Source organism: Bos javanicus, chromosome 29 (assembly GCF_032452875.1).
Source record: "Bos javanicus breed banteng chromosome 29, ARS-OSU_banteng_1.0, whole genome shotgun sequence".
Classification (NCBI taxonomy): domain Eukaryota; kingdom Metazoa; phylum Chordata; class Mammalia; order Artiodactyla; family Bovidae; genus Bos; species Bos javanicus.
Window position 1 is genome coordinate 16,334,076 of NC_083896.1, and position 19,597 is coordinate 16,353,672.

The 19,597-nt window shown below is 42.0% G+C and overlaps 1 long non-coding RNA gene across 4 annotated transcripts; it reads right to left on the minus strand.

Moving 5' to 3' along the window:
• Window positions 1-494: 494 nt before the first annotated feature.
• Window positions 495-9,388, minus strand: LOC133241075 (uncharacterized). Of its 4 annotated transcripts, none has more exons than XR_009734507.1 (5): window positions 9,314-9,388; window positions 7,884-7,929; window positions 2,313-2,461; window positions 1,907-2,008; window positions 495-885 (listed from the first exon to the last, which is right to left on the minus strand). It is a non-coding gene; the product is annotated as an uncharacterized LOC133241075 (long non-coding RNA). The 4 variants fall into 4 exon arrangements; XR_009734509.1 differs by lacking the exon at window positions 9,314-9,388 and adding an exon at window positions 9,099-9,305; XR_009734508.1 differs by lacking the exon at window positions 2,313-2,461.
• Window positions 9,389-19,597: the final 10,209 nt, after the last annotated feature.

Here is a 19,597-nt window from a genome sequence, read left to right on the forward strand (position 1 = left end):
CTTCTCCTCTAGCCCTCAATTTTTCCCAGAATCAGTCTTTTCCAATGAATCAGCTCTTCGCATCAGGTGGCCAAAATATTGGAACTTCAGCCTCAGCACCAGTCCTTCCAATGAATATTCAGGGTTGATTTCCTTTACAATTGACTGGTTTAATCTCCTTGTTGTCCAAAGGATTCTCAAGAGTCTTCTCCAACACCACAGTTTGAAAGTATCAATTCTTTGGCATTCAGCCTTCTTTATAGTCCATCTCTCACATCCATACTTGACTATTGGAAAAAACCATAGCTTTGACTGTTTTGACGTTTGTTGGCAAAATGATGTCTCTGCTTTTAATACACAGTCTAGGCTAATTGACATCCCCCAACTTGGAATCACAAAGCCAGTAAAAGAGTTCCTCTCCTCTGCCCGCTACCAACAGAGACACCCCAGGCTCCAGAGTTAGCAGGCCTGAGTTTAAGCTCTCACTCTGCAACTTATAAACAGGAACACTTCAATCTCTCTTAGCCTCTGTATTCTGAAATGTAAAATGAGGTTGATGATAATAGCATCTACCCTATAGTGTGAGGCTAAAATGAACGAGTGCAGTAAAGCACTTACTACTGTAGTGGGCATGTAAGAAATGTTATTTTTTTCTTGGCTAAGATTTTATCTCTGAAATTGCCATTGCAACAGAAAAGTAGGCACGTAAATGAACAAATGTGTGCCTTAATTAAAATGCTAGAAAAGGGCTCTCAGGGAAGATGATGCTTGGACAAGTCTCTTAAGAACAGCATTGTGTATCTATGTGGTCCGTGGGCCTTCCAGCAAGAGAGCAGAGCCAGATGACTCAAAAGGCAGGTATCACATTCATGGTCCCTGGATACTCTTGTCTTCTCGAGTTTTGTCCTTTGTAAAACCAAAAGAAGATATTAAATATTATATTTTATAATTTCATTGGTATAAAGACAAATATCATCTGTGATGGATTATGTTGAATTTTTTCCTCTAATTAAAACTTTTTTGTTAGTCCCTAAAAGTATCATGGTTTCTAGACACTATGCCTATTGTGCTTGATGGGGAAGTCTGAGGTGGGGAAAACAAAGGACAAAGACTCAAGGAAAGACACATCCTACCATATTTTGAGAACTGTAGAAAGTGTCATGTGATGGAAGCTTAGCAAGCTTTTGTTAAAACAACTTATTTAAGAAATAGATGTTGTAGCAAAGTCAAGATTTACATGTCCAATATACAAAATTAAGACAAATTTTTAATTTGCAATAGCACTCCAATATTTTCTATTGTATTTTTGACACTGGTCATAATCCACCTAACTTATTACTTTATAAAGTTTTGACTTCTCACTTGAAAATCGCTGAGGTAAGAGAAAGAAACAAGGGGAAGAGTAGAGAAGGAGACAGGACAGGGTCACAGAGGCCCGCATTGCATGCCAGGGCTGAGGGCACGTTCCTGAAGGATGAATTTTGGCAGAATTTCACGCAGAGGCATGAAGTGATGAAATGCATGTATTTGAAAGTTGGCCCTGAAGGACAGATTGGAAGAGGGTGACACGGAAAGCAGAGAGCTTACTAGTAGCGATGCTGCTAGTAGCATTCAACAAGAGATGGGGAGTTTCAAACTGAGGAGGTGGGACTGGGAACATGAGGAAGGCATAGAGAACATCCAGTAGACCAAGCGCTCTTGGCTCAGTACCGTTTGTTTCAGTCTTATTTCAAGTGGTGTATAACTAAACAAAGAGGAAAGTCTCTTGCTCTCCCCATTTTCTCTTGTAGTTTAATTAATTTCATACAAGTACATATAAATTGGCAACTTAGCCTGGAAGACATAAATTCAGTGAGCTAAGCTCTGGTTCTGGAGTTGGCCAGGTCTCTGGTTCTGGAGTTGGTCTCCGCCAGGCTCCACCATTTACCAGCTGAGAGTTCTGTGACAGCTTCCTCACTCTGTGAGTCTTGGGTTCCCCATCTGTAATACAGGAGTGGTAACAAAGCTCTCTTCATAGTGTAGTTATGATCTACATGGAGAAAATGTATATATTGTGCTTAGTACACTGCCCGTGTACAGCAAGACATAGAATAAGTGGAGATTATTATAAAATATATTTTGGAAATTATGTGCTTATCCTATAACTTTGGGAGAAAAAGAGGCAAATCTATCATTTTAGTTAAAAAAAAAAAAAGTTCATCCTATGGAACTTTGAATTTGATGGCCTCTGTCAGGAAGCCAAACTATAATTCCTAGGGGTGTGTATGTGTGCGTGTGTGTACGTGGAACATTTCATTAGCATAGATTCATAAGGTTTATGCATTCCATCTCACCTTTGTCTCTTCACTTAACCCTGTTTGTAGTGTCCTGTACCTTTAAGCTATCTTCCAGGTCATGTTTTTTAAAGGTTGCAAAATGTCCCATCATGGGTATGTAGCAAATTCCAGCAACAGTTAGACTCTTGAGTTTTTCCAATTAATTCCTATGGATTTAATATTTTCAGGTTATTTAAAAATCTTCTGTCAAGGTCTACTAAGTTTCCTTTGGTCCCTTTTTTTTCCCTTCTAATTTACTGTTTTTGCAAAGAGAGGGTTGGGGACATGCATACAGACATCCAAAGTCTTTGAAATGTCTACCATCTTCCTAGGGCTCTGAGTAGTGTGGTAATGAACTGCTTTGAGGTTAAGTTGTCTGACTGTCTTATTATGAGAGATCAAACCAGAAGGTATGTGTTTGCTTCCAATTAACACCAACTGTTGGGATTTGAAAATCATGTATTTCATTCATTAACCTTCAGGATGGCATTCAGAGGAGAGAATGTTTGAATTTACAACCTACAAATTATAAATTTATCAAAAGCAGTAGGATGATTGTAATGCTTGTGTTAAAGACCATCCGTATCCTTAGTCTCTACAGTAGATCATGAGGAGACTGTGTCTGCCCTGAGGACATGTTCTCTAATAACAAGCATCTTTCATCCTCTGCAGTGGAGAGAGATTTCCACATGTCTTTTCTCTTGTCACATTCACCATAACCCTGGAAGGAAAGAGGCCAGAGGTTACTATTCTCATTTGATGGATGAAAAAAACGGAGTCTCAAAGACATCAATGGATTTGCCCAAAGTGATACTTTTACAGAATGGTGAAGCCAGAACTTGAAATCAGAAGTTTTCCTTCTCAGGTCTCTGCTCTTTCCTTCTCCCCAGGTTGCTTTCTCCAGTGTTGAGATGCACAAAATAAAGAAGACCATTGTCAGGTCAAAGTGTGAAGTAGGGAATTTTGCCTTGCCCTCCCTCCCCAAGAAACATCCACTGATGTTCCAAGGACGTGCACCTCTGACCCATCTTTGTCCTTCATTTCCCTCCATTGCACAGACTGATAGGAAGCAGGAGAGACTTGAGGTGGATGGTAGGCCACCCTGTAGCATGTGTCAGGAGGGCAATTTCAACATCAGACGCTTTAAGCCAAATCCCAAATCTGACACTTGGCCTTGGAGAACAGAAATTCTTTATTCCTTAGTTTGTGAGAAGGTATCAGCTAGAAATGATTTCAAAAGCAGTTGATAGAATATGTGACTGAATGTGATTTCAACAATTTAAAAAACTCATTATCTCACTTAACTCCAAAAATGAAACTTTTCCAGTTTGACTAACCAAGCTGCTCAAGGATATCTGGATTCTGGGTCAGCTTCTTTTGCTTCACTCTGATTTTTCTTTGTGGTTGAAATGGGTGCCTTGGCTCCACCATCAAATCCTCGTATAACAATACCCAAAACAGGAAAAAAAGTGTCAGGCATTCTCCTTATGCATTTGTCTTTTTACCAGGGCCGAGTGAAAGAGTTTTTAACAGAAGGCTCCAGCAAACTTCTTGTTCATTTCTTTGGCCAACCTGGGTCACATGCCCATCACTACACAGTGGGGACAGCTGCCTGGTTGACCAGCTGTCCCAGCTGATGTGGACCTTGGCAAAAGAGAACAAGGTTGCTGTGATCAGTTTAAGCACAGGTTATTCTCTAAGGCTAGGATTAGAGTCCCCTTCCTTAAGCATATCTCAGCTTAGATATGAGAAAAAATGTGAGTTCCATGAGCAAGCTAGAGGGTGTTTCACTGACTCCTGAGAAGGTAACCAGTTAGTCTGCCACAGAAGGTTTTGTGATTAGTAGAAAGTGTTAGTTGCTCAGCCATGCCCAAGTCTTTGTGACCCCATGGACGGTAACCTGCCAGGCTCCTCTGTCCATGGGGATTCTCCGGGCAAGAATACTGAAATGGGTTGCCATTCCTTTCTCCCTGCCCAGGGACAGAACCCAGGTCTCCTTCATGGCAGGCAGATTTGTTACCATCTGAGCCACCAGGGAAGCAAAAAGTTGAAAGTAAAAAACTTAGCATAGCACCTGGCACATAAAATATCTCAGTGAATGTCTCATAGTATTACCAACTTTGCAAGTTAGAGCAGAATCCAGTCATTGTTTTTTAACTTTGGGCATGCCACTTAACCGTCAAAGACAGTTTCATTTTCTTCAAATTGAGGATAAGTATTGCTACTGTACCTGGAAGAGGGTGTGGAAACCCACTCCAGTATTCCTGCCTGGAGAATCCTGTGGACAGAGGTGCTTGGCTGGCTATACAGCCCATAGAGTCGGACACAACTGAAGTGACTTAGCATGACGATTGCTACTATACAGAATTGTTGAAAATGTTTAAAATAATACATGGGAAAGAGTGTTTAAGTTATTAAATACTATGCAAATGTAAAATATCATTTTTAACATTCAGAGTCTCACCTGCAAAGTCACTTACAGAAGGGTCAGACAGGTATATAATGAGAGATTTGTGAAAAGCTCACAACTGAGTGTAAGATTTTCATGTGTTTGGCAATGTGATGCTGATATATAGAACACCAGTCATCTCATTGTTCTGAACATTTAAAAATAAACTCAAGCTTTTGTTCCAGGCCACCTCGTACCTAAATATAGTACAATGAAATACCAAAAAAAAAAAAAAAAATACTCCAGTGCATTAAAACTGACACACACACACAGACTAACTTCTTTGCTGCTTTCCTTATGCAGATTCCCCCTCACAACTTAATGCCTGAAACTGCTGATGATGTCAGTTGGCTCCATGTCCTCCAAGTCCTTGTAGTCCAAGTCCAAATGAAAAGGCCAAGGTTTCCGACCTTCCTTTGCAAGAGTACTGACTCTATCCCAGAGACCTCAAATGCATGCATTTCCTTTAAAATTCTCAGCAACTCTACAAGATGCAGATTTCATTCCTATTTATCGGGTAGAAAGACCAAGGTTCCCTGAGATTAGGTAGCCTGCATACATCCCATAGCTGCCAATGAGGGAGCCCAGGTTTTGGCTTGGTTCTCCCCAGCTCTGAAGAGTGTGGCGTCTCTGCTATTCATCTTCTTTACCACCTTTTCCATTATATCCTCTCCAACTGAACATCAAGACAGTGATGCTTTACTTCCTCACTCCTTTCCCTTTCTCATCTGTATAACCAATTCTACAAACACTCAGTTTGCTCTAGAAGTCCATTCAAGAAACTCTCTAATAGTGTTGCTATTTGAAGCTGGGAATGGACTGTAGAACAGCCATGTATACCCATGTCCCTGAGGCTTGAGATGCAGAACTATTTACTGGAAAGTGATCCCTGGGGCAGAAACACAGAAGTCTACCCTATAATGAGATCTTAAAATTAACATAATCAGTCTTTAGTATTTATATATCTTACATGCTGAGCTATTGTATTTAATAATCAAAGCACACTGCCCATTTTATATATTCTAAAAATACAATACTGAAATTCAGATACCGTATGATGTCCTCAGTATCATTCACTTTGTGAAGAATGTTCAGTTGCTCAGTCATGTCCAACTCTTTGCAACCCCATGAACCGCAGCATGCCAGGCCTCCCTGCCCATCACCAATGCATCACTAATACGTTTAAAGAATGTATTAGTTATTAATTGCAGTAATAGCGCTAGCTAACACAATAACCTCTATCTCAGTAGCATACAGTAGTAGTTGTTTATCTGTTGTGTGCCTGGGTCATCTGGGATTGACTAGATGACTTTCCTGAACTTAGCTGGGCCCAGTCTAAGAGCTGACTTACTGGTGGCTGATCTAGAAGAAAGGAAGTGCGATGTTCCACGAGCAAAATGTGTGCTTATAAAGGGGCATAACAAATTGGGAATACTGTTGCAATACACCGTTAGAGATTTTTAAAATATTGTTAATGTTTTCTAAGTGCTTTTGTAATAGGTATATCCCTGCAACAAAAAGCAAGGTCATCATGATAATAATACTCCAAGTCATAAAGACTCTAGCAGTGTGGCTGCCAGACCCCAATCTACCCTGCACCGTGTCCTCTGTTGTTTCTGGGAGCTCCAAAGCTCCCCACAGGTTTGTGCTCATGACCAGTCTTCCTGCCACAATGAGACAGAGGTAGCATGATGTTCTTTCTCTTCTTAAAGTCAGCTAAAGGAGCCTCTCTACTGCTACCATCAGAGGTTCAGATCAGATCAGATCAGTCGCTCAGTCGTGTCCGACTCTTTGCAACCCCATGAATCACAGCACACCAGGCCTCCCTGTCCATCACCAACTCCCGGAGTTCACTCAGACTCACGTCTATCGAGTCAGTGATGCCATCCAAGCCATCTCATCCTCTGTCGTCCCCTTCTCCTCCTGCCCCCAATCCATCCCAGCATCCCAATGAGTCAACTCTTCGCATGAGGTGGCCAAAGTACTGGAGTTTCAGCTTTAGCATCATTCCTTCCAAAGAAATCCCAGGGCTGATCTCCTCCAGAATGGACTGGTTGGATCTCCTTGCAGTCCAAGGGACTCTCAAGAGTCTTCTCCAACACCACAGTTCAAAAGCATCAGTTCTTTGGCGCTCAGCCTTCTTCACAGTCCAACTCTCACATCCATACATGACCACAGGAAAAACCATAGCCTTGACTAGACGAACCATTGTTGGCAAAGTAATGTCTCTGCTTTTGAATATGCTATCTAGGTTGGTCATAACTTTCCTTCCAAGGAGTAAGTGTCTTTTAATTTCATGGCTGCAGTCACCATCTGTAGTGATTTTGGAGCCCAGAAAAATAAAGTCTGACACTGTTTCCACTGTTTCCCCATCTATTTCCCATGAAGTGGTGGGACCGGATGCCATGATCTTCATTTTCTGAATGTTGAGCTTTAAACCAACGTTTTCACTCTCCACTTTCACTTTCATTAAGAGGCTTTTTAGTTCCTCTTCACTTTCTGCCATAAGGGTGGTGTCATCTGCATATCCAAACCTCAGTTATTGATACTTCTTCCGGCAATCTTGATTCCAGCTTGTGTTTTTTCCAGTCTAGCGTTTCTCATGATGTACTCTGCATATAAGTTAAATAAACAGGGTGACAATATACAGCCTTGACGAACTCCTTTTCCTATTTGGAACCAGTCTGTTGTTCCATGTCCAGTCTATCAGAGGTTATGTTTCTTCAAAACACCTGAGTCTCTGCACGAGTGCTGTCTCCCATTGCTCTAAAGATGCCACTCCCAGTTATGTTGGACAAGCGCCAGGGTCTGCCCAGAGCTGACATGAAAGCCCCCTTGCCAGCTCTGTGCTACACTTACATAGCAGGGCTGTAAGCCCCTGGGTCTGCCTAGGATCTTCTGCCTCTCCTTCCTACTCATATACTGCAACAATTTTATAAGAGAAAGGGAAAAATAAAACAAGAAAGCAGCTTCCAAACACAATTCCAGCTTAAAGACACAATTTCAGATCCCAAATGAAACAGTTGCCTGCAGGTTCCTAGTAGCTTCATGCTATCCCAAGACAAAGGGGAGGCATGGGCTTCACATTTGCATTACTAAAGGGCCTATTTAACTTGTGTTTTTTAAAATATAATGCTTACCTCGGGGAGTCCCAGTGTTAAGTGTGATCCATTCTGATAATTTATCCTAAAGCAAAAAGAAAAAAACCTTGTCCCCAAAGTAAATACAATGTTCACTTCTAGAGACTCAAAATTTCATATTTCACTTCCCAATTGACTATTCTGTCCTAACGTATTTTTATTCTGTCTACATTTTCTGTATCCCATTTACATTCATACCAAATTTTCAAAATCAGTCTTGACTAAGACACCTATTTCTGAATAAGAGTATGGGTACATTTTGGAGACGTGAAACAAAAGTAGCTTTCATCATGTCCTTTTGTTTGGAGGTCCTCATGAATCATATCCATTGTATTTGTTGCTTTGGCAAGACTTCAGAATTCATTTGCTGCATTTCTCATTTTCTGTGACTTGAAGCTTAGAGGTTGCCTTTTCTAGCATATGAAGTTGGAGGTAGATGCTGGAACACCTTGGTTCAATAGCATCATACTGACCTCTGTTTTGAATTCCCCAAACTGCTGCTCCAGCAGTTTGGATCATCCTTATTTAATTCAGGAAGGAAGTGGGGAAGAGGTGCCAGCCATATCTTTCTTTTCTACTAAGAAAACCAAAAACTTTCCTGCAATACCCCAGCAATCTGCTGCCTATGTGGAAAAACTGAGTCCTTGGCTACCTGAGGCTACAAGGCACAGAGGGAAGATGAGTAGCTGGCTCACCTGGCCCTTAAATGGAGACAGAGGAAAAGGTTGTTAAGACTGGATGCTAAGGTCACTGGACCAGTGCCTTCCTCAAGGACTGATACTACTGATAACAAAGGGATTATAGCTTAATTTTGAGTCAAATCCAGATTGTTTCAAGTTCTTAAAATGACAATAATCTTGATATTCAGATTTATCGGAAGAAAAAAAAAAGAATTGTTCTCTAAATTATCAAAGTTTTCCATTTGAAATGGAAAAATACATCAAAATAGCAAAATGCCAAAGCTTGATCAAGTAAGACAGATGCTGTCAAACAACAGGGAAAGGAAATAAATGTCTAAGTAGCGGAAAGGAAATTGGACAGTTAACCTAACATTCCCAGCCGCTAGGCCTTGGCTAAGGTTGGGGGGAAAGAAAAGTGATTGGAAATGTTGAGAGAAAGTCTAGACAGACAGAGAGCAGATCCTCTGCCATATCACATAGCTACCATGTGAGCTGATACCTGTAAGAGAGCCCTGTTTAGCTGGCTGTAACTCACCCAGCCTTTCTGCACCTCAACAGAAATGTTTGGGTGGGCCCAGCGTGGTCACAAAGACACACGAGCTGGCACTGGTGGCATGAGAAGGAATTGTAACCAAAACCAGCTGTTAGATCTAGTTAAACTTGTTAAAAGTAGCTTTCACAATCTCTTAAGATAATAATGGGGTTTCCAAGTAGCGTAGTGAAGGGTAAAGTGTCTTGGTAAGCTTCTACCTGGGGCTTCTGAGCTGAGGTGAACACTGCCCACCCCCAAAACAATTCAGGTCCTTCTGGAACCTCAGAATGTACAGTTGTTTGGAAATAGAGTCCATAGTGATATAATAAGATGAGGTCATCTTAACCTCATCATCACCCAGTTAAGATGGGCCCTTCATGCAATATGCCTGGCACCCTTATAAGAAGAGAAGAGACTCAAAAGGAAGGTGATGTGAAGATACACAGGGAGAGCACCAGGTGATGACAGAGGCAGAGACTGGGGTTATGGAGCAGCAAGCCAAGGGCTGCTGGCCGCCGGCAGAAGCTGGGAAGAAATAAGAGATTCTTCCCTTCAGTCTTCAGAGAGGAGAGAACGGCCCTGCCAACACCTTGATTTCAGACTTCTAACTTACAAACTGTGGGAACTTACATTTCTATTGCTCTATGCCACCTCTTTTGGGGTCCTTTGTTATGGCAGACCCAGGAAACGAATAGAGCTTCCTTCAACCTTGCAGCACCTTTTGTTGGAAAGGCTGAGACCACTGCCATGGCTTCAAAGTATATCTCTTCCTGCCAAGAGTGTTGTTCACCCAGCAGAGGGCTGAGTTTCCCAAGTCTTCAGCTCACGCTCTATGGACCCCCTTCAGTGTCTCCTTTTCCAGAGTCTATCCCAGTGGTAGGGAAGCAAAGCAGAAAGAGCATAGCCAACGTCCCGCTTTTGCTACATTTCACATCATCTTCCCCGATGGCTCAGACAGTAAAGAGTCCACCTATAATGCAACAGACCCAGGTTTGATTCATGGGTCATGAAGATCCCCTGGAGAAGGGAATGGCTATGCACTTCAGTATTTTTGCCTAGAGAATTTCATGGACAGAGGAGCCTGCCGGGCTACAGTCCATGGGGTCACATAGAGTCGGACATGACTGAGTGACTAATACTTTGACCTTCACAGGAGGATTACCCAGTAGCAAGCCACCTCCCAAGAGTTTCTCCAGACTGGGAATGTAGTCCTGCTTGACAATTAGAGGCACCCATCACCTTTACTATCCCTCTCTGCTGCAGTGAGCAACCAGTGATCAGCAGACTCTTGTTTCCACCTCTGTTGTATCTCTTCTAACTTCTTTGCCCCTCTGCCCTCTGATATTGCCCCACCTAAAGTCCTCATTTTTTAATATAAATTTATTTATTTTAATTGGAGGCTAATTACTTTACAATATTATATTGGTTTCGCCATACATCAACATGAATCCGCCACAGGTGTACATGTGTTCCCCATCCTGAACCCCCCTCCCACCTCCCTCCCCATACCATCCCTCTGGGTCATCCCAGAGGGCACTAGCCCTGAGAATCCTGTATCATGCATTGAACCTGGATGGGCGATTCATTTCACATATGATAATATACATGTTTCATTTTTTTCTTATTCATCATGGGTCTCATTGCCTCGTGTCTCACTCTTTCTAAACTGGTCCTCTGCATGATGGTCAGAGTAATCTTTCTATAACAACTTTTTTTATCATGTTTTTCCTGGTGCAAAACCCTTCAGTGGCTTTTCTTTAGCTTTAGTTCAAAATTGACACACCTTACTGAGTCTGAGTGAGTTCATCTTTCCCAGGAAGGAGACACCAGGACAGAAATAGAAATGTCAAAGATTGGTAGAAGGAAGTACCTGTGAGGGGTGAGAGAAAGAGAAAGTAGTTCGGGCTGAGAGCATCAGACTGTTGTGCCGATCTGACACCTGTGTAAGGGGAAGGGGAGAAAGGAGGATTGAGAAGGAAGTGCTGAAGTCCCCAGGGTAGCTCTGAGAAAGTTGTGGCCAGGCCACTGGGGAGCCTCCGGGCAAAGACTGACCTTTGGAAGCGTCCTGTGTTGGACAGAAATGTCCTCACTCCTATTACCCTGCCATGCTCAGACTCTGCCTGGGAGAATCTCTGGGAGAAGAGGTCTCATTGTGAACCCCAAAGCGTGGCAGCTGAAAGCTGTCAACTAGCTAATTATTCTTGCAGAAGCTTCTCTCTTGAAGAGAAAACTGAGTGGCTCACTCATAGAGCTTGCCCCAAAGTCAAACTAAAGTCTCCAGCCACTGATCTTTACAAATACCTCCAAACTCAGCTCCATGATGTGGAGCATTGGTCCAGCTATGAAACAGTGAAACAGCGGGAATGAATTGCATTTTCCTACTCTGATAACTGTGTTCATACATTTCTACGCCCCCTCCCACCTGGTTACCTGGCTAACTCCTCCCCCTACATGTCTAGTTCTGTTTATATGTCTATTTCCCACCACTAGTCAGTAAGTTTCTTGAAGGTAGGTGTATTTTGTCCATATTTTCATTCCCCTATTGAAAAGTGCACGTCCTTAAACTTGGTGACTATTCAGTAAATGATGGGTGGGTAGGTGTGTGGATGGATGGGTAGATGGACAGAGGAAATGATGAAAAGATAGATTCTAGAATATCATAAAGTCCCAATGCCAGAGGAGATGTTCAAAAGGAGCATAGCCACAAATCTTGGATGAAAAGCCATTAATCTGTCTCAGACAGATGAGAATTTTTGAAAAAATTTAACAGTGGTAGAGATAAAGATTTCTCCAGTGCTGGCAGTACGCGTATTTCTGAGTGTCTAACTTCAGTCTCCCCTAATGCTGTTGTTAGTTAGGCCTAAGAGCCAAATTAAGAATAATGCCAGCAGTTCTCAGATAACAACTTATTGCACCCATTCGGAAAGCAAGAGATATATCCATTCTCTGTGAAATTCAAGTAAATAGCTGACCAGCATAGTTGTGTCTGTCTATACAAGTGACAAAATTAGAACTAATGTATGCACCATAGCACAACAATTAGCTTAGTGTGAGTAATCTGGGTTATTCGTATATTTCTGCTGTCAGAGCCAATCATCTTTCGTTTCCACATGTGTCTTCTGCCTCCTTTGAAGTCATCAGTACCTTCGGTAGCTAATAATGTGCTAGAAGTGCCAAAGTAGGCTTGGTTTCTGCACCATCAGCCGCTCTCCTACACTGGCCTCAGTTGCCAAGATAAGAGCTAATGAAGGATCGTCTTCCTAGGTAAACATATAAACAGAGTCATGACAATGAATTGTGTTCATTGTTCTCTGTAGACAGTAGAGGCTATTTCTGAGGGCTGGTGTCGTCTTCAGCTAGAGTTTAGCCCCAGACAGTCCACTGAGGTGAGCGGGATCCAGCGGAGGAGAGTTACATGGAGAAGTTACATTTCTCTGTGGACACATGAGAGGTACTACTGGGGAATTTCCATAAATAGTGGGGGGACCACCAGGGAGGAGTCCACAGAACTAATGAGATTTCAGAAGACCTGGGTTTGAGATAAAAAAGAAATAAGCAATAACAATAAGTACAACAACAAAATCAGAGCATATCCTTATTTTAGTCCTGAACTGATGAAATCTGAGCTATGCTTATAAAACTTCTTGTTTTAAATGCTACAAAGCATGAGAACACATTCTCGCTCAGCCCCTATATTTACAGATCTTCACCCAAGGATGCCACTGCCAGTGGCCAGATGCACAGGACAGCCCTCAGCTCCAGAAATGGGCGAGACGGTGTCATCAGAAGGGCTCCTTAAGCAGTGACTGATGAAATGTTGGGACGAGGACAAATTGGGATTGTGGCATTAGAGGGATCTCAGAAGCATTAGATCTGGGTGAGAGTGCATCTTTTCAAAGAGCCTGCTTTGTGATCAAATAAAAAATACACAATCCCCTGTTTACAAGTTTTTCAGACATTTTTTTAGATATTAAAGGCACTTTTGTTTCCCCCAGTTTTCACGATCATTTGTTCTACCTCTTTCTTCCTGCCCTCCATTCTCCTTATGTCTTTCTCTTTTTTCTTTGCCTTTTTATCTTTTCCTTCCTCCTTGTCTCATTCCTTTTTCCTTCCTTTCCTCAATCCTCTTCAAAATCCCAAGGTCCTATTATTTTGAAAGTATCAGAAAGCCTGCTAATTTTGGTAGAAAATATTTATCAGAATATATCTCTATAGATGTGTGGTCCTAGCAGTAGACTCCAAGAAGGGGTCTTCTTAGCATCCAGAAGCCACCAGCCAGTTGAGTAGCTGAGGACTACTGGCCCTAGGCCACATGTTGGAGCATGGAGATAAGCAAGAGCTAGTCCCTGCTTAGATATTTGTATGGGCAGTGAGACAAAGGCTGTCAGAATTACACCCTCTTGTATTGTGTGTATAGGGGAAGTACATAAGAGTTCCAAGAATTCCTTCTTGGAAATGGTATTTGAGGTAAGCCTGGATTTAAATAAGAAAACCTGGCAAACAAAGAGAAGAGAGAGTTTGGGGCCAGCAGAAGAAGTGCAGAAATGTAAGTAGTTCAGTATAAGTAGCTTGGTGAATAAGGAACTGGTAAACCGAGACTGGAAAGGGAGGCAGGGTCCATGTTAGGAAGATTATTGTGGTTCTCCTTGTAGGCTCGGGGCTTCCCTTGCGGCTCAGCTGATAAAGAATCTGCCTGCAATGCGGGAGACCTGTGTTCGATCCCTGGGTTGGGAAGATCTCCTGGAGAGCGGAAAGGCTACCCACTCCGGTATTCTGGCCTAGAGAACTCATAGAATTCATGGACCATATACTCCTTGGGGTCACAAAGAGTCAGACACAACTGAGTGACTTGCACTTCTACTTTTACTCTGCAGGCTTGAAATATTCAGCAGGCCATGAGGAATCACTGAAGTCTTCTAAGAATATGAGTGATTTGGTCAAGTTTTCTTTCAGAAAGGATAACCCTGGCAACAGTAGAATAGATGGGTGGATGGATGGGGAAGAGTGTAGAACCTCAGTGTTGTAGTGATACCACTTAAGGAACTATTGCAGTAGCCCAAGGAGAGAAGCGGAGAAGGCAACGGCACCCCACTGCAGTACTCTTGCCTGGAAAATCCCATGGACAGAGGAGCCTGGAAGGCTGCAGTCCATGGGGTCGTTGAGGGTCAGACATGACTGAGCAACTTAACTTTCACTTTTCGCTTTCATGCATTGGAGAAGGAAATGGCAACCCACTCCAGTGATCTTGCCTGGAGAATCCCAGGAACGGGGGAGCCTGGTGGGCTGCCATCTATGGGGTAGCACAGAGTAGGACACGACTGAAGTGACTTAGCAAGGAGAGATGATGATGTCAGAAAGAAGCAGTGGATAAAAGATGGGGATAACTTGAGAACTTTCCAGAACTTGATGACCAGTGACCAATGAATGGGGAGCTGAGAGAGGAGAGGGTTTTGGTTTGGGAACTGTTTACCATGATGGGAAATTTGGAGTAAGAATAGAGGAAGGAGAGGAAGAAGTTAAATTTTGCCCATGGCAAGTATGAAGTGCTAGGAAAAAGGCCAAGTGGAGAAGTCTAAAAGGCAGTTGTTATTGATCAGCAGTTGAAAAAAAAAAAGGACACTAATTAGGAAGAAGAGATTGGGAATCATTAGTGTATACAGGGCCTTGAAGCCCTGAGGATAGATGAGTCACCGTATGTGGAAATCACTGCCTTCTCTTATTTCAGGTTAAACACAAACAATTCCCTCTTTCTTATTTTTGATAATCAGTAACATGTGCAGAATCCTTAACAGCCCACAACGCACTTTCACAAACCCTTGTTTTATTTGAATCTTGTCCATTACACACTCTCTCATATGTATTATTCCATTTTGCACACTAGGAAAATGAGTTTGAGAGGTCAAGGGATTTTCTGTGTTCACAGCTAACGTCTGGTTCTCTGGCTTTAAATTCTTGACAAATTTAAGTTTCATTTCGTGTTGGTTTCATTTCCTCTTAACATCTTAAGTTGGAAGAAGTATCTTGTGTAGTACTGAGTTATACCTAGCACACTGTCTAGCATATAACATTCAATAACCAGTCACATCATTTATTATTTTAGAACTATATACCTTAGGTAATTTCCTCCACATTTATTTTATATTAATTTCACAACCCTGAGCCAAACTACTTGCTTCTTCCTCTGTATGTATTAATAGATGGTTTATTTTTTATTACAGAATTTGACATATTGAATTATGATTATTTATCTGTGTTTCTGCATTAATCTCTGATTTCTGGAGGGTAGGAGGACCATGCATTAATAATTCAATTAACCTCTCATTTGCTTAAAAGATTGTCAATGGGCGTGCCCCTCCCTAATCCATTTCTTGCCACAGTAACTCTGATACACTCCTCTAAAACTTGTGTAAGCCTGATTGCAGCAACTGGCTGTTACAGAGTAACTATCTACTTGTATCTCTCCTACAAGACAGTGAGCTGCTCAAGACAGAGATTATGCCATTTTATATCCGTGTCTGCAGTGCTGAGGTGTAAACAAGCAGCTACATGGCAGCAAGTAAATTACTGCCATGAAGACCTATGCCTGAGATGAAATCAATGCTTATTCAGTGAATAAATGAATGAGCAAATAGATGATATATTAGTTCTAAAAGGTCAGAATGAGGACCTTAGAAACTATTTCGTTCCTCCTCTTCATTTGAGATAAGGAAATATGGCCTAGCAAAAACAAGAAGATAGTATTGCAAAGTCCCCCATATCTGGTCAATGGTTCCAACACTCTTCCCTCTACAGTATGTACAGCATGAACTGAGACACGAGAAGCTGAAAGGGAAAAAGTGCACATTAAAAATGTTCTATGTCTACAGCACATCATCAGGCATGCAGAGAAGGGGAAAGAGCAAATAGAAAGTGTGGTCATTATTGTTAATTAAGTCAAGGTGAATAAATAAAGGAATTCATTATTTCATGTGGAGGCAGGCTTGGGCTGAAAGAGAGGCTTGAGGCTTTAAAGGCTTCTCCAAGATGTACATCATTTTAGCAAGACAACAAAAACCCAAACAGCCTTCAGTGTTTACATTTCAACATAGAATTAGAGGCAGTGTTTAAATATTACAAGTACCAGCAATGCCAGCAGCAATTACAGCCTGGTTTTCTTCGCTCTTCTTTGAGGCTCTTGGGAGGTGGAGAATCCAAAGCCAGAAAAACTAATAATAATAGCCCTCAAAATAGTGCATTGAGTGCTCAGTATACACAGAGCAGCATCACTAATTCAACCTTACGATGACCCGATGGAATAATACTCTCCCTATTTCATACATGAGAGAACTAAGAGCCAGTTTTCTCTTGGTCACAGGGCTGGTAAATGTGGAATAAGAGGATTTACTCCTAAATATTTCTACTTCAAAACCCATACTATAAACCACCCTAACAATGCTGAGGACTGACCAACCATTCCTGGCTGCCAGAAAGCCAGTTCACTGGCAGAAATGCCTTCCCACCCCACCTGATTTTTTTTTTTTTTTTGCAAAGGGAATATTAATACCTGTTGCAAGTTTCTAGGAAAGGCACTAGGCAGTAGGGACTTGGAAACATTTGGGGAAATATCAGGAAAGGGAAAAATAGAATGAAAATGATCCATTGGTAATTGAGAACAAGATATTACTTTACTCAACAGAGCTCTTGGCAGCCTCTTAAGGAAAGATTCTACAAACTAGAATCCCATTTCATCCTCACAGTGAACTAGAAAGAAGACAGGATGGATCTTCTTTCCCATTCCAGAGAAGAGAAATCTGAAGCAGATTTTAAAATCTTGCCTAGGATGAGCTAATAGAAATGGAAATTGACCTCAAGACTTCTGGACCCACAGCCCACACTAACTTATTCTGCTATCCAGAGCATTCCCTTCCTGGTGTGAAGCAAAGAGGAAGAAAAATTAATTAATGCCATGAAGACCTATGCCTGAGATGAAATCATCTCATTGAGCATCAGTTATCTGAAAAGGACCCACATTCTATAGGGTTCCCCACTGAATGATCTCAGTTTTGTTATTTTCCCATTTTATAGATGAGAAGACGGTTCATAGCTACTGCACTCTGCTTCTTCTTTCTGTCAAGAGTTCACCATATTTGGCTGTTCATTTCTGGTGGGAAATACCCAGGACTCTGGAATTGGACATGGTCAATGAGACCATTGGGATTTCCTTTCCGAGTTGTCTTTAGGAACAATCTGTTCCTTGCTTTTGTATTAATGTATACCTTTAAATCTTTATTCTCCTTGTACTTCTATTGTTTTCAGATAGTTTTAGTATCTCCATTTTGTGGAAGATGGAACTAAGGTTGAAAGAGAGGAAGTAACTGAAGATCTCTCAGTGGGTGTGCAGCAAAGTTGGGTTCATGCCCCAAAGGCCATGATTTTTCTTCTATAAAAGCCAACTGATTATCAGAATAATTTCTAATGACCACAGCAGTGGAGCAAGATATTTGAGTGCCATTGAAAAATGTTTTACCCAGGCTTAGAAGGCAATAGAATAATTCTAGTTGCTCTTAATAGTTACCTTTTCTTAGTTCAGAAAAATCTATCTTTACTGAGTTCAGTTTCCTGATAACCTTCCCAGCTCATGGCATAATTTATCCTGATGGGCTTCTGACTTTTCAAAATCCCTCTCAGTTCAGTTCAGTTCAGTTCAGTCACTCAGTCGTGTCTGACTCTTTGCGACCCCATGAATTGCAGCACGCCAGGCCTCCCTATCCATCACCAACTCCCAGAGTTCACCCAAACTCTTGTCCATTGAGTCGGTGATGCCATCCAGCCATCTCATCCTCTGTCATCTCCTTCTCCTCCTGCCCCCAATCCCTCCCAGCATCAGAGTCTTTCCCAGTGAGTCAACTCTTCGCATGAGGTGGCCAAAGTACTGGAGTTTCAGCTTTAGCATCATTCCTTCCAAAGAAATCCCAGGGCTGATCTCCTTTAGAATGGACTGGTTGGATCTCCTTGCAGTCCAAGGGACTCTCAAGAGTCTTCTCCAACACCACAGTTCAAAAGCATCAATTCTTCGGCACTCAGCCTTCTTCACAGTCCAACTCTCACATCCATACATGACCACTGGAAAAACCATAGCCTTGAGTAGACAGACCTTTGTTGGCAAAGTAATGTTGGCAAAGTTGCCAACAAAGGAATGTCTCTGCTTTTGAATATGCTGTCTAGGTTGGTCATAACTTTCCTTCCAAGGAGTAGGTGTCTTTTAATTTCATGGCTGCAGTCACCATCTGCAGTGATTTTGGAACCCCAAAAAATAAAGTCTGACACTATTTCCACTGTTTCCCATCTATTTCCCATGAAGTGATGGGACCGGATGCCATGATCTTAGTTTTCTGAATGTTGAGCTTTAAGCCAACCTTTTCACTCTCCTCTTTCACTTTCATCAAGAGGTGTTTTAGTTCTTCTTCACTTTCTGCCATAAGGGTGGTGTCATTTGCATATCTAAGATTACTGAAAAATCCCTCTACATGCTTAGAAAAAGAAATTAGTGACTAGTATTAGTTGAGTCAGTGTAGCTGCTTTAACAGAAACCTCCAAATCTTTGGTGCTTAGATGGGTTATTTATCACAGGGGTAAAATGCAAATAATGCTTGATTGGTAAGCAGCTCTCCTCCATGAGGTGACTCAGGGACTCAGACTCCTGTTATTTTGTTCAACATGTAACTTCCAAATCATTATGTCCATTCACTTGAAACCAGAAGAGAAAGAAAAAAACATGGATGGTAGGATTTTTATGGTCTAGCCTAGAAGTGGTACACATTACTCTATGAACATTCCATGGGTTAAAACTCAGTCATGTGCACACATCTAGCTGCAAAGAACTCTGGGAAATGTAGTCCAGTTGTGTGCTCAGGACTATGAGGCTTTAGCCCAGTGATGATAATCTTCCTCAGGCATATTGAACTTGGGTGAATCTGTCACAGTTTCCTTTCTTCCTTTCTTAACAGTTGCTGATGCTGTTAAGTCAATTCAGTCAAGTCCGACTCTGTGCAACCCTATAGACGGCAGCCCATCAAACTTCCCAGTCCCTGGGATTCTCCAGGCAAGAACACTGGAGTGGGTTGCCATTTCCTTCTCTAATGCATGAAAGTGAAAAGTGAACATGAAAACGTTAGTCATGCCCAACTCTTCGAGACCCTATGGACTGCAGCCCTCCAGGCTCCTCTGTCCTTGGGATTGTGCCAGCAGGTGTCCTGGAGTGGGGTGCCATTGCCTTCTCTGCCCATGGACTGCAGCCCACCAGGCTCCTCCGTCCATGGGATTGTCCCGGCAGGAGTCCTGAAGTGGGCGCTGTCGCCCTCTTCTGCATGTCCCTAATCTTATCACCACATTGTTTCCTCCATAAGCTATGAGTCAAGTCCCTGAAACTTTGTAGTTAGAGAATTTGTGGAAAGTTCATGTCCACAAGAATAAAAAAGAATTTTTAAAATGTGTATGAGGAATCTCTCTCCTTTATAAAAATT